The 25,454-nt window shown below is 41.3% G+C and overlaps 2 protein-coding genes and 1 long non-coding RNA gene across 3 annotated transcripts in view; 1 reads left to right on the top strand and 2 right to left on the bottom strand.

Moving 5' to 3' along the window:
• Positions 1–25,454, bottom strand: part of LOC309701484 (NACHT, LRR and PYD domains-containing protein 12-like) — a 1,104,110-nt gene that overhangs the window by 525,335 nt on the left and 553,321 nt on the right. The gene's annotated exons all lie outside the window — the stretch shown is intronic.
• The window catches only part of LOC309700370 (ribonuclease inhibitor-like), a gene marked incomplete at both ends in the record, with an annotated part of 96,331 nt that overhangs the window by 37,754 nt on the left and 33,123 nt on the right, over positions 1–25,454 (bottom strand). The window lies entirely within an intron of this gene.
• LOC309701626 lies at positions 9,376–10,502 on the top strand. The gene is made up of 3 exons (XR_014275187.1): positions 9,376–9,428; positions 9,627–9,714; positions 10,413–10,502. It is a non-coding gene; the product is annotated as an uncharacterized lncRNA (long non-coding RNA).

Here is a 25,454-nt window from a genome sequence, read left to right as displayed (position 1 = left end):
AGGGGAGAGAGACACCAATGATCCTCTCTGCAGCTCTCACTATGCGTTGGAGGGTTCTATGACAGGACGCATTGCAGGCTCCAAACCACACAGTGATACAGCTCGACAGGATGCTCTCGATGGTGCCTCTGTAGAAAGTGTACATGATGGGGGCTGGTGCTCCTGCTCTTCTTAGTTTGCGGAGAAAGAAGAGACGCTGCTGTGATTTCTTGGCCAGTGCTGTGGTGTTGTACGTCCAGGAGAGATCCTCTGTGATGTGCACACCCAAGAACTTGGTGCTGCTCACTCTCTCCACAGACGCTCCGTCAATGGTCAGAGGAGCATGTTGGGTGTGCATTCTCCTGAAGTCCACAACAATCTCCTTCGTCTTCTCCACGTTCAGAGAGAGATTGTTGTCAGCACACCACGTGGCCAGGCGTCTCACCTCACTTCTGTAGTCGGTCTCATCCCTGTTGCTAATGAGACCCACCACCGTTGTGTCGTCCGCAAACTTGATGAAGAGGTTGGAGCTGTATGATGGAGTGCAGTCATGGGTCAGCAGAGTGAAGAGGAGGGGGCTCAGCACACATCCCTGCGGGGCCCCCGTGTTTAAAATGATGGTGCTGGATGTATTACTGCCAACCCGTACTGCTTGAGGTCTTCCGGTGAGGAAATCCAACAGCCAGTTGCACAGTGAGGTGTTGAGCCCCAGCTGGACCAGTTTTTGAATGAGCTGTTGGGGGATTATGGTGTTGAATGCTGAACTGAAATCTATGAACAGCATTCGAACATATGAGTCATTTTTGTCCAGGTGTGTGAGTGCCGAGTGGAGTGCAGTGGAGATGGCATCATCGGTTGAGCGGTTGGGCCGATAGGCAAACTGGAAGGGATCCAGGGAGGGGGGCAGGACAGTCTTGATGTGTTGCATGACTAGTCGTTCGAAGCACTTCATCAGGATGGGAGTAAGTGCAACAGGACGGTAGTCATTAAAGCAGGAGGGAGATGACTTTTTTGGAACCGGAATGATTGTGGTGGCTTTAAAACATGTGGGGACGACAGCCTGGATGAGTGATATGTTGAAGATGTCTGTGAAGACATCAGTGAGTTCCACTGCACAGTCTCTCAGTACACGACCAGGAATGTTGTCAGGACCCGGAGCTTTACGTGCATTGATCCTGCTGAGGGATCTCCTCACGCTGTCCGGTGACAGAGTCATCACCTGGTCACCAGGAGGGGGTGGGGTCTTCTGTGCAGTGGTGCTGTTTTGGACTTCAAAGCGAGCAAAGAAAGTGTTCAGCTCGTTCAGCAGGGGGATAGTGCTATCACAGGTCTGTGGTGGGGGCTTGTAATCTGTGATGGTCTGAATGCCCCGCCACAGGCTCCGTGAGTCTCTGCTGTCTTTGAAGTGATGAGATATTTTCCTGGAGTACTGTCTCTTAGCCTCTCTGATGCCACGGGAAAGGTTGGCCCTAGCTGTCCTCAGGCTTGCCTCGTCTCCAACTCTGAAGGCAACATTCCGAGCTTTCAGCAGCCTGTAGACCTCTCCTGTCATCCATGGTTTTTGATTGGCCCGGACAGTTATGGTTTTCGTGACTGTTACATCCTCAATACACTTGTTGATGTAGGCAGTAACAGTCTCTGCGTACTCCTGGAGGTCAGTGGTGTTGTTGTAGGTGGCAGCCTGCTTAAACATGTTCCAGTCTGTAGTATTAAAGCAGTCCTGTAGAGCCTCTGAAGACCTGTCCTGTCCTGTTTTGGAGAAGATTCTCTCTGAGGGGACTGATGTTGCTACAATGCAAAGTCTCCGTGTCATCACCTGGGTAAGACGTGGATAAGTATAAGCCTTTGTCTCCCACCAGCTCAGTGGATCTGCACTTCTCTGGCAAAGGGGCTCATCAATGTAGGATCTCACTTCCAGTATTACATCTGCTGAGGGATTCCTTCTGGTAGTGTCTCTATTTGCTCGTTCTTCAAAGAACCTCCAAACAGCAGATGCTTGTTGCTCCTTTTGTTCATCCTCTTCTGCCTCTTCTCCCTCTTGGTTCCCTGGCAGTGGAGTTGGTTGGCTGGATCTTGCTGCTGCAGTTATTCTCTGAAGAGCTTCATCCACCGCTCTGTTGTCATTAAAGACCAGCTTCTTGAAGAATGGTGGTTTCAGAGAGAACAGCATTATATTCCATTCTGTGGAATTTTCTGTCCATGGATGCACAGAGAGCATCCACCAACTCTTTCACTTTTCCAGTAGTTACTCTGGTTTGGTGTTCAGCTGTCACTCTCTGCAGACCCTTGCACAGGATTAACATTTTGGAGGCTGTGACATGGCTGAAAAAGAGTACATAACAAGTTTCAAAATTATGCTTTTTTAAAATTCAGCAGTATATTATTATTTATGATCATGTCTAATCTACTTTTCATACCAGCAATGCAACTAACTACGACTACTACTACTAATAATAATAATGCAATAACATTTGCACACTCACCTGTCTGCACTGATCTCCACGGTGACCTGCTCAAATGGCTCCAAAACAGTGCATGCCTGCTGTAGTACCTCCCATTCCTCATGGCTCAGAGGGTCAACCGGTAGTGATGTGCGGATCGATCCTGAAATATCGATTCCTCCGATACCAATCATTTATGTTCTAGAATCGATTCTCACATTAAAATATCGATATTTTAGTAATTTAGGGTAAATTTGTAGTTTATCATTAACAGGAACACAGTGAAAAGAAACTATAACATTCGGATTGTCTACATTCAAAGGAACTACTTCCTCTTCCGCCTTTCACAGTTATGTGCGAAATACAGCTGTATAAATGTCTCGCAGCCCCTTGGCGCGCGCACTCACAACAATGGCTGAGCGTAATTGTGCGGATGTATTTGACCTCCATAAACACCTGAGACGTGGTTTGCGATACATGTGGCAAAAAAGTGAGGTGTTGTGGCCATACCTGCCAACCTTGAGACATCAGAATTAGGGAGACATTCAAAAGGGCTGTTGGGGAGGGGGGGGGGTGATGAATACATTTTACAGTGTTTATTTATCAGATAAAATATGTTAAATGTCACCGTTATTATTGGCCGGCCCAGAAACAGCGGGGGTGTCCAAATTCAGAGGCTGCTTCCACCTGAGGACTCGGCTTTCGCGGTCTAAAGAAAGCCGGGTAGTACGTCACGAGCTCCCTCGGTGGAGTGAAACTCTGCCGTCTGCTCCTTGCTATCTAAAATATAACTGGGCGCTGGCGTAAACTCTCGACCGTCTCACACTTTGTTTAATTAGTTTTCTGTTTGACGTTTATTCAGCTGTGTGAAAACCCCGGAGGAACCATCCTGAGGGATTAATAAAGTTAAATTTAATTTAATCTAATCGAATAACTTTAATCTCAGCCAAACCGATTTACTCACGAACAAATAAAACACTGAAAAAGCCAAACAACACTTTTAAGTTATCAAAGTGACTTATACATGTTTAACCTGAGTAATGAAAGACTGCGGGGGTTTGAAGACGATTTGTCGATCGGCTCAGATATTTGAAGTTTACACAGCTACATTCTCACCTGAAAATATGTTAAAAGTTTTTTGCGACCCAGAAAGAGTAATAAGAGCAATATTAAAACTAAGTAGCTGCTGTCATTGTTGGAGACTGGAATTGGCTGGGCCGCGCTATGAATTCTGCGATATGGTTTTTCAATTTTGTTGTCCGGGTGGAAAATCGGGAGAAATTCGGGAGAATGGTGGCTCCGGGAGATTTTTGGGAGGGGCACTGAAATTCGGTATTCTCCCGGAAAAATCGAGAGGGTTGGCATGTATGGTTGTGGCAACATCACTGACCTTGTCAAACACCTCAGAGTCAACCCGTTCTCACTCCCAAAGCGTAACATTTTACGCTAGGTGACAAATCGTCACCATATTACGTTTTCGGCTACCCACCACGTTCCTAAATGACGACCTCGGAAAAAAGAGGACATATGAGAACCGTCTGGACTGAATCTACACATGTTCGCTCTTTTTATTCAAATCGCTTAGAAACACGCTATTTAACTTCATTAAAGTCCTAGTTAAGGTCAGGAATAAGGTTATGGTCAGGGCTAGGGATAAGGTTAGGTTTAGGGCTGGAATACAGGGCTGGAACATCTATTACCGCGGGAGCGTCATTGCACTGGATCCCAGCCATAACCCGCCGCGTACCATAAGAACGCCGAAGGTCTCCTTTCGCGTTCCTCAGGAACGCCGCGGGACGTGACAAAACGTCGACATGTTACGCCTCGGGAGTGAGAACGCTCTGTCAGAGTAAATCATATCACAGACTATGACGAGCGTATATTGAGGTGAACTGAAGAGGAGGAGAGTGTGACCAGGAGATATTTTATTTTGTCTTCTTACGATCACAGTTATAATCAGAAGTATCAATCATTAATCATTTACCATTGTTGAACCAGTTGACAGAATAATCTTTGAACCACATCTATGTTAACATTAATCTACACAGATTATCAGTACTTTAATCAGTCTATTGTTGTTCTGTACTATTCATGTTATTTGCTTAAAGCTGTTTCACAGTTCTGTAACCACTCAGAAGCCTGTGGGTCCTGCTGGACCCTGCCTTAGTTCTATGTTCAGTTCTGCACGTACACAGGCCTTTAAAGTACATGCACGCTCTTATATAACACATGCATGTGTACACACACACTTAGTAAGAATAGGAGGGTCGTCTGAGGACAGTTTTCTGATAGATATACTTTCACAAAAGGCACGAATGTAATACACACTTGTTTTTCTCTAAAACTAACAGTTGATGTCCATATTAGGTAAACTCTCTGAACAGGCCCAAACTGTTATCATTTCCAGTAAGGTCTGACTGTGTTACGTCATCATGGGTTATATAAGGATGGGGAGCTGTCCACTCTTTGGAGATCTGTGGCTGTACGCTTGTCTTCCCATGCTTCTGTCTTAGAAGTGTGTAATAAAATCACTATTTTTGTCACCTACACGGACTCGGCTGTTTTTCCTTCTTACCCAAACTGAACCAGACGTAACAAGAGGGACAGGTGCTGCTAGGGCGAGACAGACGTCTCTCACGGAGTCCTTCAGTGCTGCAGGGAGGCAATGTTTTCAAATAGCACAACTTCAATTTTTTTTTATTTCTATATGATGAACTCTGCATTATTAAGTGATAAGAACAAGTAATCTGATGTCCTGTAATCATTATGACGCTATAATGTGAGATACAATAAATAAAAGTTTTTGTACAAAGTATCGGTATCGGATCAGTATCGTCGATACCACCCTGAATATTACTTGGTATCGGATCGGAAAGGAAATCAGTGGTATCGCACATCACTATCAACCGGTGCATTGATAACTGCCAGGGTAGAGATGACAGCATCCTTGGACTCCAGAATCCGTTTTAGCATATGAAAGGTTGAGTTCCACCTTGTGATACATTCTTGTTTGAGCTTTAGCTCAGGCATGCCCATCTGTTGTTGGGTAGATTTGAGCTTGTGTGTGGCTGTTGTGCTCCTGTGGAAAAATTCCACTATTGCCTTCACTTTGTCCACAGCTGGCTTCATCACCTTCAAAGCATCTCTCACAACAAGGTTAATTGTGTGCGCAAGACATGGGTGGTGGGTCCATTTCAGGATTTTAATTGCTTTTGTTATGTTAGCTGCATTGTCAGTAACACAGCAAACCACTTTCTTTTCCACATCCCACTCTTTTGCCACTTTGAGCAGCTCTTCTGCTAAGTTCTCAGAAGTGTGTCTGTCACTGAACTCAAAACAATCCAGAAGACAGGATACCATTTTATAATTTTCAATAAAGTGACACGTAACTGACAAGAAGGATGTGGTGGTTTGGGATGTCCAGCTGTCAGTTGTTAGACACACTGCTGTGGCTTTTTTAACCCTCTCTTGCAGTGATGCACGTTCTCTTTCATATATGCCTGGGATGATTTTTTGGGAGAGAGCCTTCCTGCTTGCCTATTCATATTGTTTGTGGAGCCAGCTCTATATGAAATTCTTTTCTTGCAGACTCTACACTCTGCCTTTGTACTGTCAATAAAATTGAAGTGGTTCCAGATTTTGCTTGTTTTCTTGGTTGCTTCACTCATTTTCTTTACTGTACCTTTCTAAATTGACGACGTTGTCTCTTGTTGTTGCTCTCTTTCTCTCTCTCCCTCCTGCTCTGTTCGTGTTCTACTGCTGCTGTGAGTGTAACTACCGCCCCTCCCCCCTCTGCCCAGCGCTGAGCAGAGGCGGGAGGGGCACAAACGCACAGCTGTGTTTGCTTCCCTCCCCCCTCTGCTCAGCGCAAACACAAGGCTCAGGTGTGGCATTAAGCGAAAAAGGTTAGTGAGAGGGCAAGAGAAAGAAAAAAAAAACCCCACGGCTCCCAATAAGGAGCCGGCTCCCGTCGTTCACTTCAAAGAGCCGGCTCTAAGAGCCATTTCGTTCGCGAACGACCCATCACTAGAAAAGAACTCATCATATTTTAGTAAGCTGGAAAAGTGTAGACAGCAGAGAAATCTAATCTCAAGCTTGTTGATAAATGGGACTGAATGTAAAGATTTCAGAAAGATTGAAAAGGAAGTCTTCACTTTTTATTCCAAATTGTACTCCTCAGAATATTCAGCAGCTGATTCTGATAGTTTCTTTGATAAGATTCATAATCTCATCCCATGTATTGACAAGCCTTTCAAAGATCTGTGGGATTCAGAGTTTAAAATTGAGGAACTGGATTTGGTGGTCATGGAAATGGCATTAAACAAGTCCCCAGGGACAGATGGACTTACTACTAATTTTTGGACAGGAGAATTCAGTTACCACATTTGACAGTGACAGTAATAAAATTTGGAATACTTGCTGAGAATGCAGATTTTGACTATGGCGTTATTTTTGTGCCACTATTCTGAGCGCACGTAAAAAAAATTTGCAGGTGCAAGTGTTGCATTTTGAGGAGAAATTTATTTTGAGCGAAGAAAAGCTGAATTTGAGTGAACAAAATTCATTGCTGCATGCAAAAAATGTATATCCGTGTTTGCTATTATCCATATACACACGCACAATAGCAGCCCCTCTCGCTCAGTTTTTGCACTTGCGCTCGCTCGCAATGTGTCGCTCGCGCTCTCAACATTTCAGCCCGTGCGCGCTCAACTCGTTCTGTACACCGTTATATTTGTGCCACAAAACCAGCCAATCACAGACTTGGATGCAAAAAAAATCTGATTGGCTGTTTTCGTCTCCAACCAGCTCGAAATGACGAAATGCAATATCCCAGAATCCATTTCGTCCAAAACTCAAACGAGGCAGTGGCGGAGGAACACAGAGTGGCGGAGTTTGAAATATTACTCTTTGTGGGTCACAAAATAAACTTTTAAGATATTTTCATGCGAGAATGGTGCTGTGTAAACTTCTAATATCTGCTCGATTTATCAAGACATCACATATTTGCATAAGTGCTCTAACGTTTTTGGAGATGCCTGTTACCCACCAGCTGACCGAATACCTGGACTGGCCATTGGGCATTTACCCGGCATTTGCCCGGTGGGCCAATGGTGATTTTTCATTTTTATGTTAGTTTGTTTGTTTTTGTAATGGTATAAACAATGAAAGGTGGTGGATTAGCCAACTGGTAATAATCAACTCTGGGCTGGACCAATTACAATACATCCGTATTGAGGGGAAAAGACTTCAGCGAGAATAAAAAAGACACAAAGCTGGAGTTATTCTGTGTCTTAGCTGCCTCTTCTCTCCTCATTCTCCCTCCCTCTCCTGTTGCTACTTCAATCATGAAACTGATCAATGATCAGCTGATCGTCTCTCTTGTTTGTTTATCTCCCACTTTGCGCCAGAAACAGGAAACCAGCGGATGTTGCGCTAAACAACAACAGCAGCAAGTTCAAAATTGATCAGCTGTTGTTAGAATTTATTTAAAATTAATTTCTAGTATCAGCTGATGTTTGCTGGAGCCACAGCTGTAAAGCTGGAAACATGAAGGTGATACAAATCATACATATATACCAACAAAACAGTGTACATCACTGTCACAACAGCGTTTGTTTTCGTTCAAAGGCTTTATGGTTTTTCCAATAATACCTGGTGGTGTAGTCGGTGATTTTTTTGTCAGTTCAGCCTTATATAATATGTTTAACCCGAGTTCCCACCCGGTCAGCTGGTGGGTAACAGGCATCTCCGAAAACGTTGGAGCACTTATGCAAATATGTGATGTCTTGATAAATCGAGCAGATATTTGAAGTTCACACAGCTACATTCTAACATGAAAATATCTTAAAAGTTTATTTTGTGTCCCAGAAAGAGTAATATTTCAAACTCCGCCACTCTGTGTTCCTCCGCCACTGCCTCGTTTGAGCTTTGGACGAAATGGATTCTGGGATATTGCATTTCGTCCTTTCGAGCTGATTGGAGACAAAAACAGCCAATCAGATTTTTTTGCATCCAAGTCTGTGATTGGCTGGTTTTGTGGCACAAATATAACGGTGTACAGAAAGAGTTGAGCGTGCACGGGCAGAAATGTTGAGAGCGTGAGCGACACATTGCGAGCGCAAATACAAAAACTGAGCGAGAGGGGCTGCTATTGTGCGTGTGTATATGGATAATAGCAAACACGGATATACATTTTTTGCATGCAGCAATGAATTTTGTTCACTCAAATTCAGCTTTTCTTCGCTCAAAATAAATTTCTCCTCAAAATGCAACACTTGCACCTGCAAACCTTTTTTACGTGCGCTCAGAATAGTGGCACAAAAATAACGCCATATTTGACCTGTTGATTAGGACGATTTTGTTAATGGGAAAAATTTTTCTTCACAAATGCAGATACTTTAAAGCTAAACCATGTATAAACAGAAGGCTGAATGACTTTAGACTCTGGGCTAAATCGCTGAAACTTGTGAATAACAAGAAAGCCCATAAACTTGTTGTTTTATTTAAAGAGTTTAATCTATGTTAAAAAAAAAACCTCCCTATTTTATAATCACGACTGCCCTTTTTTTGCACGTTATTTTTTGCCTTTGGTTCAAGTCCTTCAATGACTGCTTTGTGCTTATTGTTGTTGTTGTTTTGTTTTTTTTTGGTCGTTTTGTTTGTTTGTTTGTTTTGCTATAATGCTCAACAGGGGCGGAGCGTGGGGGTGGCTTACTGGGCTTAAGCCCGGGTTGTTTTGTCAGAAGCCCGGGGTCTTTTGGAGTGTAATTTTTCATAGTTAGATGCCTGGCTGACAACTGTATAAAACAAAAAGTACACACAATATTCGAAGCACATAGTGCACACTGTGGGAATTTACGACTGTGCGTGAATCCCCCCTGATATTGGTATGATCCGAGCTCAGACACTAAGCAACTGAGCGAGGGGGCGGGGCAGCTGCTGCCAGCAGTGAGTGCGCTGTTGGAGAAACGGAGCCAGCCATACTAAGGAGAGCTTAAGTTTGACCAGGTACCAAAGAAAATCATTCGTACTGTACAAATAATGTAAATATGACGGTGCATCACGAAAGATTGATATCAAACTGATCACTTGACCAATATTACGTTACTTGCTCTTCGAGTGAATCAACAAATGGCGAAATGAAAAGCCGAACAAATGCTATTTTTTTAGAGTCTTAGCTTACGTGTGTTTATTTCATATTTTCAGTTCTTACCCTCCCCGACTAAATCAGTTTCAGTTATGTACTGAAATATAAGAATGGACATTAGAGGGTTCTTTCAAAGAAAAAACTCAGGTAGATGTTATTTTATATATTATGCTTTGTATGTTGTTCAGTATATTTCTATGCAAAACAAGAGGGATTTCAGTACACAGCAGGATATTCACATTTGTAACCAGATATTTACACTTTAGGGAGAAAACATAAAACATTTTTACTGTACAACATCAATTTAGAGTAAACTTTTGTTTTAGATAAATATTGAAATATCTTTTGAATTAGTTAAATGTCAGAATAAAGAGAGACAGAGCTGTCTATTTATTATCACTTTCATCATATTAAGGAGTACATATACACTAAGTTTATTGTTAATTAATAAGAAAACTCCAGACGATTCCATTCTGAGCTGAAGAAGCTTCTGATAGGTTAGTAGAGTCCATGTGAGTAAACTGGTGACACACCTGTGGATGCATATAAGGCAAAACACAGAGCCTGTTTCTTTGACATGGGAACATCAAGAGATGTCAACCAAAACACCAGGAAAAGAACTGTGGAGCTCCATAAGTGTGGCTCAATTTGAATACAATTTGGTGCCATTTGCAATTAAGAAATACAGATAGTTTCTCTCTTTACTCTTAAAGTTAACAAATATGTTTTTATATTTATCAATCTAAAAAAATAAACATTTTGTCTGATTTGATGTTACAATTAAAAAAGTGTTTTTATCTGAAGAGTAAATATCTGGTTTCAACTGTATATTTGATGATTGTCAGCACAAAGAGGGAGAGAGAGGAGAACGAGGACAGAACAGATGAACAAGAGCAGGTGAGACACGCATGTTAGTCACATGGTCGTTTACCAAAAGTATCAGCGTATCATAGGTCCTCATGTATCTCGTACCTAGTGTTTCTTTTTAGGTTTGTTATTTTTCAAATTCTGTATTTATTAAGTTATGCAGGCTTGTTTGTACAACAAGGCTAAATAATTATATAAACTTTTCTCAATCTAAATAGTGGACTTTGGTAGAATTAAAAAACAAGTGTAGTGCAGGTCTATGATGATTTTTAGTACTACTATCATCTAGTTCTGATTCTGGTTCTGTCTTGGTTAAGTCCTCAGTAGTCCTGATTTTGAACTGTTGTAGTCCTGTTTTAATTCTGGATCAGTTCTGGGTCTGGTTGAATTGGGGTTTAGTCCTCGTGTCTTGATACAGCCCTGACCTTGTTCTGCCTTGCTGCTTAATTAAAAAACTAGTTTAAGGTGTCCTGCACATGTGATATAGATTTTTCCCTATATGAAGTCATTCTTTTTTGAACAGAGCCTATTAATCTTTCAGTCATTTCTACACCCCCCCCCCCCCCCCCCAAAAGAAAAAAAAAAAAATCCCACATGCATACTACTCTTTGGGCTAAGCCCCGGGTGTTTCAAATATCTGGCTCCGCCTCTGATGCTCAACCAAGGATGTAACATAATCGGATTAATGATGGTGCCTTGTATGTCATACTGTTGTTTGTAAATAAAGTTTAATTAAAAAAAAAAGTTTCTGTCGCCATTTTAGTTTTAAAACCCGTCGTGATAAGGGCGGGTCTTACTGTGAACCTGCGCGCTCATTGGCTAATAACTTGAGATTGACAAGTCGTTATCCAATGAGCGCGTGGCTTCTCCCAACATAAAGTAGTTTCCTTTGAAAAACCAAAGTCTGATTATTTTTGCCTCCACTGACGGAGCCTGTTGTTCCCGCCACAGAGACACAGTAATGTCAGAGCGGTGTTAACACTCACCTGCCTCAGCACAGCTCTCACTCTCCTCCTGCTCTCTCAGCTGAACTCACTTCCTCTCTACTTACAGGAAACCAGCGCTCAGAGGAGCCGACCGGCCTCACGTTTCACCCACAGACACGAACAGCGTGGAATTATTTTATGTCATAAGAAGAAACATATTCATGTTAACACTCACCTGCCTCAGCTCCGCCTTCCTCCTCCTGCTGCTCTGAACTAGTGATGGGTCGTTCGCGAACGAAATGGCTCTTAGAGCCGGATCTTAGACGTGAACAACGCAGCCGCCTCCTTATCACGAGCCGTCACATATTTTTTTTTCTTTCTCTCAGCCTCTCTCTCTCTCTCTTGCACTTTTTTTCTGCTTCACAGGAACAGAGGCAGAGAGAGAGAAAGAGCCAGGGCCAACAACGTCACATTAGAAAGGTATAGTAATCATCCACAACTATTTTCAGTTGGAGATGATAAAGGATTCAGAAAGTTTATTCATGCAGGTCCATATGACAGAGAATATGCATGTTCTTTTTGTTTTCATATAATTTATATTTAATTGTGTTGTGGTTTGCAGTGTTTTGTGTTGTTTCACTTTAAATTTGTAAAAGGAAAAAGCTGAAAATTTAAACAGTTAAAAGTTGAAATGTGAATAGTTGATTTTTGTATTATATGATTTATTTATTACATTTTATGTGGAGTGAATAAATAAAAGTATATTTACGGTGGCCCCTAGAGACAAAGCACATACAAACTTCAAATCACGTACAAACTCTGAAGCACATAAAAACTCAGAAGCACATAAAAACTCAAAACACGTACAAAAGACAACAGAAGTGCTCCAGGATGCTGGGCGCAGTGTTGAGCTTTTGTTACCTAGTGGCTACACAAGCCAGCAAGTACCGACGACCGGATTTGGTGTGTGGTAGTAACAGGTAAATGAAAAAAATTTTTTAATTATTTGAATATATATGAGTGCCTGTGTATAAATACACAAACAATACACACATGCTTTCAATTGTGTAATTTAAGTGATCTAGTAGCTCTGCTTTGGAAGTTCAGTTCATGCTAGAAATGTGTTTTGGAGTTTGTACGTGTTTTGTCTCTAGGGGCCACCGCATATATTTATGCTCTTCCCAGGGCAGAGGAAGCATGTTCACTGCAGACCAAGTAACCCATATAGTCATTATGGCGATTGCAAATAATCCTATACTTGGAAATGAACACTTGTGTTTGTTTTGATGTGTTTGAATAAACACCAGTACTTGAAGTTTGGATCCCTCTATGCTTATGGATCTATGACAGAAGTATGAGCTCAAACTGACATAGCCTACCTTGTGCACAGAGAAAGCAAAAGCCAGATGTGTTTTGTATTCATACCATCAGTGTGCAGTTGGCGCATTGTGTGCTTAGTAGATGATGGCTTGTGTGTACTGTTTGATACGGAAACACCATTTTTACGAAGGTGTGTAGAGTTAATCTAGCTGTGTTTGCTTTTGCAAGAGAACTACAATGTTTTGATGATTGGGTGACAGGTTTTCTTATTTGTGTGAAGAGTTTTGCAAAATTAGCCAATAGTTACAAAAAATGTGCTTAAGCAATCAGAAAAAACTGTAATAAACATCTTTGCCATTTAGTGGGTGTGGGTCCTAATCAGCCAGGGTTTCGGGTGAGCTCATTGTGAAACCTGGCCCCACCTTATCATGTGATTTCCTGAGGTCAGATGGCCCAGGATGTAAATGGTCTGAGATCCCTTCCCAGACGCCTTAACGTCCAATGAAAAAAAACACATCAGTAGTAATATACCTATAGCTTCCCCCCCCCCCCCCCCCCCACCCCGAGGGCATTTGCCCCCCACCCCCCCACCCCTCTCCCCCACACCCCCCACCCCGAGGGCATTTCCCCCCCTCCCCTATCCCCCGCCGCGTCCATGTGCGTGTGCACGTGCGCGAGAACGGACTTTTTGCACGTGCGTGTGTGTCCAGGGGTCATATGAGTTCACATGTGTTTAATAGTGTATTATTTAATGAAACCATTATGTGTTTTAATTAAACTCTTTTTAAAGGATTGTATAGGTCTCAGAGTTCTGTTATTTAGACATAGGTGATTTAATTTAACTACTTTATGGGTATTTTAACTAGTTAGGAGCCTTTTGCATTTTCTTCAGTGCTATTTAGGAGCAAATAACAGGTATCCCTTTAGAAATAAACAGTGATACTTCTAAAAACCGTGTATTCCCACACAGCATTTAATTTAGCTAGTTTAGGAAGATTTCACTTTTCTAATAGTTTCACAGGCTAGTAGTTTTTTTTGAAATAGAGCACCACAAACAACATGTATCCCTTTAGAAATAAACTGTGATACTTCTAAAAGTACATATTCACACTAGAGCTGTATCAACCTCAATGGGGCTTTAATGCAACTAGTCTTATAATTATCTACTAGTCTGCAACAGTTAGACTCGCTGATTACACATAGATGATTTAACTACTTTAGGGGCATTTCACTTTTCTAAAAGTTTCACAGACCAATAGTTTTAAATAGAGCACCGCAAACAACATGTATTTCTTTTAGAAATAACCTGTGATACTTCTAAAAAACACATATTCTCACACTCTGCAACAGTTAGACAGAGGGGGTGCAGCAGCTGCCTAGCTGATCCCATCAGTCTGTAAAAGAAGTCATGAAGCAAACAAAAGATGCTCCTTATCAAGAGTATCCCAACCCAAAGGTGTATATTCACAAACAGTTAATGGCTTTAATGCAACTAGTCTTATCATGTCAGAGGCCGGCAGAAACTATGTCCAACAGAGTCTCCAAAGGCTTTCCACCTTTCTTCCTTACATCGTGCTCTTTTATCTCTACATCTCAGAGGTCAACTGAAAGTAGCCCCACCTATATAAAAACACCCCATCAGACACACAGTATTTTCCTCAGCACTTCACAACTGCAGCGAGGTATATCGTTTTAACTTTTTATTTTTTCACCTGAATGTGCGTTGGAGCCGACTTTGCTACCCGCACAGAACGTTTCTGACAGTCGGGCGCTGCTTATACAATAGAGAAAAGCAACAATACAGAGTGTTTCTCTGCTCCAAGACATCCCAGGGCCTTTCACAAGGTAAGCATGTCTGTTATACCCAGAGCATAAATGTCTGTATGTCAGCGCTGATTATTCAAACCCTGTTTAAAATGTGACACATATGTTGTCTGAAAACATTTCCTCTAAATTTGCAAAGTTACTGATTTAAAAATATATATATTTTCGAATTTTTAGTTGCATGTCAAACATATGATAGACTCTTGAGCATATTTATATAGCTAAATTCACAATGGTATAACCGTGCTAAATAAAAGAGGCCCAAGCACCAATGCACTCTAATGCAAACCTCTAAACTGCATGTTGATAAGTACATGAAGCGTACCTCTACCTCTACAGCTGAAAACAGTTTGTATCCGCACTCTGAGGGTCTGCTGAATTGTTTTTAATACGGCACTTTTTGACGAACAGCAGATGATGAAATCCTCTTTATTGTAGAAACTGGCCCTAAGCTATTGTTGCTCATACTTACTGAGGTCCCTAGCTACTTCCTTACTATGTCTGTAAACCTTTTTGAAAAGGAAGCTGTTGTAGATTTAAAGAAACATCTTAATTGAAGCAAAGGCAAAAAAAAAACTGGAATGAATTTTATGTGACTGTTCATATTAAAGCCAACAACAAGTGAAAATCCAAAAACGGCTTCAATCCTTTGTATTACAGTTTTTGCCCACTGCTTGAACACATTTTGCAAAACCCCGCTCGCTGTGCCAAAACTGTACACACAAGTACACATGACACAACACTGGGAAATATACCATTCACATCTGTGCCAAATTGGAACTCTACTCCCAAAACCTAAACTCTGCTGTCAAAACCTAACATTCCTTTGTCAAAATGTAACTCTGTTGACAAAATGACACATACCTGCACCATATGCAAACACTCACAGATCAGGGGGAACACACTAGTCTGCTGTACATAAAACACTGCAGTCCTTGATTCCCATTGTTTATTCAGAAGGCACATTTACAGGAGACACATTTCCAAACAACCATAAACGCAAATAGACCTACTCAATACTGTACATTGCAGTACCATGAATACAGGTACAGCAAATAAAACAACAACAACACAATAGTACTGCAATAGAAAAAACACTATACTGTAAACACAAAAAACCATGACAATTGTGCATAAGTGGGCTCATGGATCCCGCCGTCTGTTGGGGTCTGGCCACAGGACCTCATCAACATCGCAAGCAATGTCCTCTCCCGCTAGGCACCGGGGTAAATATCCTCTTGCTCTCCCTCCATCCATGCTTGCAAAGTTCTTGGAATGGCTACGCTGAGGGCTTTTTGTAGTTGGCTAATTGGTGTTCGGTTTTGCAAGTAGGTGCCTTCAGGTGTGTATTTGAGTGGTTGCAATTACCCGATGTGTTTTGTATTTTGGATACATGTGTTTTCCGAATGGCACCCTGAGATTTCATTTTGTGAGCGAAGTGTCTTATGTATGAAATAGAGTGTAGCATGCAGGACCATGTGTGTTGCATGAGGGAGTAGGTGTGTTGCATAATTGGTACTGGGGTGCAAAGCAGCGCTTTTGTTTAAGGTAGGGGTACATGTGTTTGAGGTATGGTAACAACAGCTTCACGTTGTGTTACTTTAGTCTAAGCATGGGTTTATAGTGTTCAAGCAACGGGCAAAAACTGTAATGATCAATGGTAATTGAAGAGGAACCCTGGCTCGGGACATTTTCATGACAAGTGTCAGCGCAGACATCTACTAACGAGAGAACATGTTTTATCATCATAAACACGGTGATGTGAAGCATCATTAAAGTGTCACTTCAGTAATGTTGACTCATGTTTTTAATAATGACTTTAAAACACTCATTTCTGTGGTTTATTTTAAGTTTACAGAATATAACATGTGTTAAGACGACGAGTTTTACTTCTCACTGTCCGTGTTATGTGTATCTATTTATCATGTATGCTACTTTGCCGAAAATGTTTCATTGTGTTCATGAAATAAACCAGACTTTCACTGTCTGCATCTTTTACTGTTTTCTGCTTTTGTTCACTCCAAGTTTGACAAACCTACAGATATCCAGAGTTAACTCACTAACAATGTGGAGCAATCTCAGTGTATTTAGCTGCTTTTTCCCTGAACACAACCAACTGAGAGAAACGCCTGTAGGCCTCACTTTGGTCATTTTGAACGCTGAAGGAGATTTGTTGCATAGACACCTTATACTAGTGTTTCCTGCACTACTATGTTCTATTTAAATCCAGATTCCTTTTATAGTTTGCAGTGAAATTTGTTAAACCGTTGCTTAATGGGACAGAAGTACAAGTCACTCTTTACTAACACATTTGTAGATGAGTTTATTGCTGAACGACACAGCTAGCAGTCTCACACACTCTTTAGGTTTTTCAACTTTTGTGTGTAATGGTTTAGTCTATCAAACCTTACCCTTTTCTCCCCAGTATCACAACAGTGTGACTCCCAAAGTACAGATCAGTAAACAACCAATGATTCTAAATCCAGAACAGAAAGATACAGTTGGAAGATGAATGATTGCGTTTTTATGATGTGTAGTAAAACGACCCCCTCTTCTTCTTCTCTGTGTTGTTCTTGTGTGTGTGTGTGTGCGTGTGTGTGAGTGTGTGAGTGTGAGTGTGAGTGTGTGAGTGTGAGTGTGTGTGTGTGTGTGTGAGTGTGTGAGTGTGAGTGTGTGTGTGTGTGTGTGTGTGTGTGTGTGTGTGTGTGTGTGTGTGTGTGTGTGTGTGTGTGTGTGTGTGTGTGTGGTGTGCCCTCACAGAAGGAAGGTCACAGCAGGAGCTTTTCTCGAACGCATTTCCAATCAGTTTTTTACAAGAAGTGTGGCTCATACAACGGTATAAATGTATTCTTTGTGATACTTTATAAATATGAAACTCTAAAGATTTTGAGTTCATGCACATTGTGAAACAAGAATCTAAATATTTGTGTCACAATGATTTCTATAAAAGCATTTTGTTTATGGGGATAATGTGACAAATCTTTTGTGACCCTATTAATGATCAATGGTAATTGAAGAAGAACCCTGGCTCGGGACATTTTCATGACAAGTGTCAGCGCAGACATCTACTAACGAGAGAACATGTTTTATCATCATAAACACGGTGATGTGAAGCATCGTTAAAGTGTCACTTCAGTAATGTTGACTCATGTTTTTAATAATGACTTTAAAACACTCATTTCTGTGGTTTATTTTAAGTTTACAGAATATAACATGTGGTAAGACGACGAGTTTTACTTCTCACTGTCCGTGTCATGTGTATCTATTTATCATGTATGCTGCTTTGCTCTGTGGACTGTAAAATGTTTCATTGTGTTCATGAAATAAACCAGACTTTCACTGTCTGCATCTTTTACTGTTTTCTGCTTTTATTCACTCCAAGTTTGACAAACCTACAGATATCCAGAGTTAACTCACTAACAATGTGGAGCAGTCTCAGTGTATTTAGCTGCTTTTTCCCTGAACACAACCAACTAAGAGAAACGCCTGTAGGCCTCACTTTGGTCATTTTGAACGCTGAAGGAGATTTGTTCCATAGACACCTTATACTAGTGTTTCCTGCACTACTATGTTATATTTAAATCCAGATTCCTTTTATAGTTTGCAGTGAAATTTGTTAAACCGTTGCTTAATGGGACAGAAGTACAAGTCACTCTTTACTAACACATTTATAGATGAGTTTATTGCTGAACGACACAGCTAGCAGTCTCACACACTCTTTAGGTTTTTCAACTTTTGTGTGTAATGGTTTAGTCTATCAAACCTCACCCTTTTCTCCCCAGTATCACAACAGTATGACTCCCAAAGTACAGATCAGTAAACAACCAATGATTCTAAATCCAGAACAGAAAGATACAGTTGGAAGATGAATGATTGCGTTTTTATGATGTGTAGTAAAACGACCCCCTCTTCTTCTTCTCTGTGTTGGTGTTGTTCTTGTGTGTGTGTGTGTGTGTGTGTGTGTGTGTGTGTGTGTGTGTGTGTGTGTGTGCGCGCGTGTGCGTGTGTGTGTGCGTGTGTGTGTGTGTGTGTGCGTGTGTGCGTGTGTGCGAGTGTGTGAGTGTGTGTGTGTGTGTGTGTGTGTGTGTGTGTGTGTGTGAGAGTGTGTGTGTGTGTGTGTGAGTGTGTGAGTGTGAGTGTGTGTGTGTGAGTGTGTGTGTGTGTGTGCGTGTGTGTGCGTGTGTGTGTGCGTGTGTGCGTGTGTGCGTGTGTGAGTGTGTGTGTGTGTGTGTGCGTGTGTGTGCGTGTGTGTGCGTGTGTGTGTGTGTGTGTGTGTGTGCGTTGGTAAACATGTATTAGCTGGACATTTCGTCTGAATACACACCACACTAGAAGGACATTTTGAATTAACAGGACAGAGGCGGTGTCCTGCTAATTTTGACTGAAATCTAACAACGTAGAGTGGTTTCTATTGGTCCACTAACCCTAAAAAAACAAAAAAATCAAGATGTCGGTTTAATACATATAAACTTGATTTTGTGTTAAATCTGTGTATCACCAAGAGTGTCCCTGGTGGTAGCGTGTGTAATAGCAGGACCTCATGAATATTCACACATGTGTGAATAATAATGAGGCTTGTGTGTAGTTGTCCCGCCAATTCTTACACAGTCCTTCCAATTCACATGTGGGTTAGATAACTGGTAAATGTTCCAAAATGACCACACCAAATGAACCACTGTATGTTGAACTTAATTGTAATAAAAGCCTGCTTTACCTTGTTGGAAAGAAGACATATGAAGCTTTGCTTTTATATGAAACACTAAGGTTTTGTGTAATTATTCACAGTTATACTAAGTAAATACAGTTACGTACTTACAAAGTGGTATGAAAAAGTATTTGACTGATAAGTTATTTATTTTTTGGTTTGTTCTCTCATTTATCTGTTATCAGATTAGATGAAGAGAACCTGAGTGAATACAAATATAGGTTGTTTTCTATTATCTTATTTTTCAAGGGGAAATGCTTTCCTGGCCCTGTGTAAAGAGGATATTGCAATTCTAAAACAAATGTAAAAAAGAGTGACCTTTATTGGGTACACCTCGAACTGCTCGTTAACTACTCACTAATTGGGCAATCACATAGTGGCAACTCAATGCATTTAGGTGTCATGGTCCTGGGTCTCTCGACCCAGCATTTTGAGTTTGTGGTTATTTTTTATTCACTGTTTTAGGTCCTCTTGCCTTCACGTTTATCTGTGTTCCCTGGGTCTTGTGTTCACCCTTTCCCTTCACTGTGTGTTTTGTATTTATTGCTGTCTGTGTTTTGGTTTTTTGCTGCTCCATGCTTTGTTGTTCTGCTTTCTTAGTGTACAGTTTTGATTATTATTTTCCCATGTTTCGGTTATCATGGTTTGGTGTTCTGTCTCTGTGGCTGTATCCCAATTCAGGGTCTGCAGCCTTAAAATACGCAGCCTTAGCAGTCCACAAGGGCCGCGTACTCAAAGACCGCTAAGGTCGGAAGTGAGAGGCTTGTGAAATGGGACGGTCTAGGCTCCGTCGCACTGCTCAGGTTGCCTAGCAACCATGATACTCACCGCTGGAAACGTTTCTGTTGGAATGTGTGTCCACAGGTGTTTGTACTTTGCGTCACAATAAAATGACGGTAAAAGGCTCCGCCCACTTCCTATCCATGTCTCACCATGCAACGACTACTGTGAATGGACTGGAGAAGTGTAGTGGCAGAGTCCTCCATCAGAAATAAGATATGTGTGTTGACTTTTTATTCTCCCTCAAAAATATTATGCCATGACGTGGCCCAGAGCAGCTCTGCTAACAGGTTATGGGCCCAGCACGCGGTGTTAAAAGTTTGGCACGATTGAGTGAGTAAGCGTTTTTGTGCATCATGAGCAGACGCACGGCAGAGTCGGGCAGTCGATATTCCCGTTTGCAATTTGATGGAGATGAAAGGAAATATGAGATATGGGAAACGAAGTTCCTTGGTCATCTCAGACTACAAGGTTTGAAAGATGTCATCTTAAAGGCTGAGGGTGATGAAGAAGCCGATGGTGAAGATGATGACAAAAATGCAGAAGCATATGCAGAGTTGATACAATTTCTGGATGACAAAAGTTTATCGTTAGTTATGAGAGATGCAGTTGATGACGGACGGAAGGCCCTAAAAATTTTGAGAGGTCATTATGCAGGAGTGGGCAAGCCAAGGATCATAAGTCTGTACACCGAACTCACTTCTCTCACAAATGAAAAGAATGAAAGTGTGACGGACTATATTATCCGAGCAGAAGCAATTATCACAGCGTTAAAAAATGCGGGTGAGTCACTAACTGATGGACTTCTGATCGCAATGATAATGAAAGGTCTACCAGAGACGTTTAAACCCCTGATTGTGCACGTTACACAGAGTGAAGCAAAAATCACATTTTCAGATTTTAAAGTAAAACTCAGAAGTTATGAAGAAACCGAGCGAATGCGTGTGGCTATAACTAATGACAACGTAATGAGGACAAAAGTGCAATCAGACCAGGATTCTACTTCATGGCGAGCAGATGACCGAAGATCAAAGAATAATGAGATTGTGTGTTTTAAATTTTCGACTAAAGGGACACACTGCAAGAACGTGCCGATCTAGAGTATGGTGCAGTTTTTGCCGGAGTAGTACACACAAAGATGCGACCTGTAGAAGGAAGCTAAGACGGGATGAAGTGAGAGGGGTCGTGGAGAAGGACTACGCGTTCAAGACGGGCTCCAAACCCCAGAGGGTCCCGGACGGCGGCCGGGAGATGCTGAGCAATCAGCTACTGGTGGATACGGGAGCGACGTCACATATCTTCACGAAGATCGAGAGTTTTAAGACTTTTGATGACACATTTCAACCCGAGGCTCATTGTGTAGAGTTGGCTGACGGAAGGCGGAGCAGAGGAGCTGCAAAGCGGCGAGGAGATGCTGAGATAAGTATGATCGACAGTAAAGGACGCAGCCACAAGGTAACATTGAAACAAGCACTCTACATTCCATCGTTTCCACAGGACATTTTGTCAGTAAAAGCAGCTACTAGTAACGGAGCCACTGTGGTTTTCAAACACGGGGACAGTTTTCTTAAACATGTTGATGGAACAAAATTCCCTATATATGAACACGAGAGACTGTTCTTTATAAACACTGTGCAAGAGTTTGAAGATAAATGTAATGGATGTTTTGATATGCAAACGTGGCATGAAATCCTAGGACACTGTAATTATGAGGATGTTCAAAATCTGCAAAATGTCGTTGATGGAATGGAAATTAAGGGTAAAATCAACAAAAATATGCAATGTGAAGCCTGTGTACAAGGGAAGTTTATTCAAACTAGGAACCGAGAACCGGATGAAAAGGCCAGGGCAGCATTAGAGTTGGTACATACGGATTTGGCTGGTCCGATTACGCCAAACTCTAAAGAAGGGTTTAAGTTTGTTTTGTCGTTTGTTGATGATTATTCAGGTGCAACATTTGTATATAATCTGAAACACAAAAGTGATACAACTCAAGCAACTGAAAGATTTATTGCAGATGTGGCGTCATATGGGAAAATCAAGTGCATTCGTTCTGATAATGGAACTGAATTAACAAGCAGTCAGTTCAGAGATTTATTAAGTAGACACGGCATTAGGCAGGAAACTTCGGCGCCATATTCGCCTCATCAAAACCGAACAGCAGAGAGGAACTGGCGTACACTTTTTGACATGGCGAGATGCATGTTAGTTGAGAGCGAATTGCCAAAGTCTTTATGGCCATATGCAGTACAAACCGCGGGAGTGATTAGGAACCGATGTTTTAACAAACGCACAGGTCAGACAGCGTATAAGATGTTAACTGGAAAAAGACCTGATCTTTCTAGAATGAAAAAATTCGGATCATTGTGCTATGCTTATAAACAAAATAGGGGAAAGCTGGATCCAAGATGCGACAAAGGTGTTTTCTTGGGATATGACAAAAATAGTCCAGCATATTTGATCTATTTCCCAAAAACCGGGAAGGTTGAAAAGCACAGATTGATAAAAATACTAAATCCCGCGACAATGGATCAACAAACACAGAGTGATCAGATGTATGAAGATGAGGTTTATGAATCCAGAAAAGATGGTGAACCCAAACAGACGAAGGATGAGGACATTCCAGATGGTAGTGAAAGCAGTCAAACTGAGTCCGAGGTTAAAACTGAGGATAAAGTAGATGCTGGAGCTACACGTTATCCATCCAGAATCAGAAAGAGACCTGATTATTTGAGTGATTATATCACGGATGTGAAAGAGTGTGAAAATGAACAGATGCAAACTAGTGTTGATTATTGCTACAGATTGTTGTGTGAAATACCCACATCATTTAGTGAAGCTATTGTGTCAAGTGAGTCAAAAGAATGGGAAAAAGCGATGAATGAAGAAATTCAATCCCTTAAGGAGAATGACACATTTACTTTAACCACTTTACCAGAGGGTAAGAAAGCAGTGGGGAGTAAATGGGTTTATGCCGTTAAAAAGAACTCAGACGGATCAGACAGATATAAAGCTCGATTTGTGGCTAAAGGTTTTAGTCAAACAAAAGGAGTTGATTATGAGGAGACTTTTTCACCGACTGCTAATTTATCGAGTGTGAGAGTTTTGATGCAGAAAGTGGTTCAGGATGATATGTTGGTTCACCAGATGGATGTAAAAACTGCCTATCTACACGCACCAATAAATGAAGAAATATATATACAACAACCAGAAGGTTTTGAGACAGAATCAAGTGAGACTAATAAACTGGTGTATAGACTAAAGAAATCACTTTATGGGCTGAAGCAATCGGGTCGTAACTGGAACCAAACCTTACATGACTATATTTGACACAGAGTTCACTCACATGAATTTCACTCACATGTGCTGTAGAAGTGATTTGATTTGAGAGTTCAAACTCACTGCTGTAATGGCTTATGATGATTAATATAATAACTATAATATTGGCCATATCATATTTACACTGACTTTAGTCTCATGAACAACATTAGCTAATTGTTATTTACTAGCTAATCTTAAATGACTGCAGTACAAATATGAAGGCCAACAATCATGTTTTACAGTCCTGTGGTCTCAGCCTCAGATACTTATTAAATCACACAAAGCTCGTGTAGAAACAAACACACAAACAAAATATGTTCTCTTTCATTTCTGTCAAACAAAACTGTATGAAACGTTTCCAGCGATTGGTGTTATGGTTGCTAGGCAACCTGGGCAGCGCGATGGAGGCTAGACCGTCCCATTTCACAAGCCTCTTACTTCCGGCCTTAGCGGTCTTTGAGTACGCAGCCTTTGAGGATCGTTGAGGCTGCGTACTTTAAGGCTGCAGACCCTGAATTGGGATACAGCCTTTGTCTCATGTCAGTGTTTTCAGTTTTGCTTCCTTGGTCTCGTTAGCCCTGATGTCTCCCACCAGTGTTCACCTCCTGCCTCTCATTCCCCTCGTTATGCCCTGTGTATTTTAGCCCTGTATTTTCTGTGCTCCCTGTCGCGTCGTAAACGGCACTAATCCTGTGCTGTGTGTCTCCCCGTGGATTAGTTTTGTATTGTCTCTTATTTTCCAACCAGCAATAAAGCTGCCGTTTTTGAGTTTCACTCCAGTCTTCCGAGAGTCTGCATTTTGGGTCCTTTTCCTCGTTCCTGCCTGCACACAGCTGAACTATGACATTTAGGTATGTAGACATGGTCTACATACATACCTGCATGTTAGACCTAATCCCGAACCAAACTATTTAAAGCGGTATTTCCTTTAATTGTTGCTCCAGTTTTGGATATAATGAATTTATTTTTAGAAAATGGATACGTACCATAGGATTTTAAGGTTGCTGTAATTAAACCTCTATTTAAGAAACCCTCTTTTAATCAAGACAACTTAATGAACTATAGACCTATATCTAATCTTCCCTTCATATCTAAAATTCTTGAGGTAATAGTTGCCAATCAGGTGTGTTAGCACTTAAACAATAACGACCTGTTTGAAGAGTTTCAATCTGGCTTTAGAGCTCATCATAGCACTGAAACAGCTCTGGTGAAAGTTACTAATGATATTCTCATGGCCTCAGATAATGGACTGGTGACCATTCTGGTTCTACTGGACCTCAGTGCTGTTTTTGACACATTCAATCACAATATTCTCATAGAAAGGTTTGAAAATGTTGCAGGGATCAAAGGAACAGCACTAGGCTGGTTTAAATCTTACTTGTCCAACAGACTCAAGGTTTGTTTACGTAAATGATAAATCCTCTTCAACCTCTATGGTTACTTGTGGCGTACACCACAGGGTTCTGTACTTGGACTGATCCTTTTTACTATATATATGTTCCCTATTGGTAAAATCATTAGACAGCATGGGATAAATTTCCATAGCTATGCACACCTAAATCCTGATGAACCTAATCAGTTATAAAGATTACGGGCATGCTTGGAAGACATAAAAACCTGGATGTCTTCAAACTTCCTCCTTTTGAATTCCGACAAGACAGAAGTTGTCTTTGGACCAGAAGCTCAGAAAAACAAATTACTTGGTCAGTCCCTTCATCTGGATGGCATTAAATTAGCCTCCAGTAATAAAGCAAAGAACCTCTGTGTTATTTTTTGACAAAGACATGTCATTTAGATCTGACATGAAAGAGGTTTCTAGGGTCTCCTCCTTCCACCTCCGTAATATTGCTAAAATTAGAAACATCCCATCCAGGAGTGATGCTGAAAAACTAGTTGATGCCTTTGTTACTTCAAGGCTGCATTACTATAACTCTTAACTATCAGGAAGTCCACATAATGCAACTAAAAGTCTTCAGCTGATCCAAAATGCTGCAGCCAGGGTTCTGATGAATATCAAAAGAACAGATGACATCTCCTCCCGTGTTTTAAATGCACTTTAGAACAGCACGCAGCAACACTACATATGAGCGAGCGGAGGGAGGCATGGGGTCTTCACAGAGCCCCACTCTCTGCCAGCCGTCAGG

This window comes from Aulonocara stuartgranti, assembly GCF_965226115.1.
Source record: "Aulonocara stuartgranti genome assembly, chromosome: 23".
Lineage (NCBI taxonomy): Eukaryota > Metazoa > Chordata > Actinopteri > Cichliformes > Cichlidae > Aulonocara > Aulonocara stuartgranti.
Note: the sequence above shows the minus strand (reverse complement) of the source record. Positions and strands in the feature narration are given on the sequence as shown.